This window comes from Myotis davidii, unplaced genomic scaffold, assembly GCF_000327345.1.
Source record: "Myotis davidii unplaced genomic scaffold, ASM32734v1 scaffold38, whole genome shotgun sequence".
NCBI lineage: Eukaryota > Metazoa > Chordata > Mammalia > Chiroptera > Vespertilionidae > Myotis > Myotis davidii.
Window position 1 is genome coordinate 3498184 of NW_006291383.1, and position 1074 is coordinate 3499257.

At 43.4% G+C, this 1074-nt stretch overlaps 1 protein-coding gene across 1 annotated transcript in view; it reads right to left on the reverse strand.

The window, feature by feature from the left end:
* LOC102753686 (dynactin-associated protein) overlaps positions 1-1074 on the reverse strand; it is a 15372-nt gene that overhangs the window by 1157 nt on the left and 13141 nt on the right. The window lies entirely within an intron of this gene.

The following is a 1074-nucleotide window of genomic DNA, read 5'->3' on the forward strand; positions in this document are numbered from 1 at the left end:
GCCTCATGCAGACAGGGCAGGGGTCCAGTGGGAAACAAAGCAGGTGGAACATAGGCAGGGGCAGACATGGCAGTTTGAGCAGCCTAATCACAGAACCCAACCAAGCAGAGATAATAAAATGTTTTTTGGACTGAAAGAGGGAGGCATGGGAAACCAAGGGAGGGCCTGCAACAATAAAGTGAACTGGCACACAGAAACAGAGAAAGTTCAGGTCCATTGCTAGGCAAGAACAATTGAGGGAATCAACAGAGATAGACATAGAGCAGGCTTGTAGCAAATATATACTCCTGGACTACAAGGCGTGAGGGGGGCAGCCCATTATTGCTCCCCACCCCCGTGAGGGGAGTCTGAATCTGCTTGCAATACATTTTCCACACTTTTGCTTAAATCTTCTGGACCATGGAGCTCATTCTTTGGTGTCACAAGACATGACCCCAGTGAAACACCTCAGCTCACCATTCTGGTTATTAACATTGTCCCTTCTCATTCCCATCAAATGACTTCACAACCTTTCTACTTCGTTAGGAAACTTGAAACCATCAAATAAGAACTTTTTTAATTGATTAATTTTAGAAAGAGGAAGGGAAAAAGAGAGAGAAACATCAATTTGTTGTTATACTTATTTATGAATTCATTGATTGCTCTTTGTCATGTGCACTGGCCAGAGGTCAAACCCACAATTGGGACAATGCTTTAACCAACTGAACTACCTATCCAGGGCTCAAAATGAAAGTCTTTCAAACCCCTCTGGGTCTCAAACCTGCAAACCTAAATATGCCCGGTGTCCACCTTTCTTTCTTCCCTGATTTACACAAGAGGAGCAAGCCCTCCTGCCTGAGACGGATCTGCCCATCTGTCCTTCGCTCCCATCCCCTCTGCACTTTCTTTTCTTTTGATTTCCCCTTTCTATTGGACTGAATACTTCACCACTTTCCTCTTCACTGAATTCTCCTTTGTAACATTTAAACACACTCAAATCTCTCCCCATCTTAAACAAACAAAAAATGCATCATGTGACTCCAAATCCTGTCTAGCTACTTCTCTTTCTCTGGAACATGAAATTTAATGACAGTT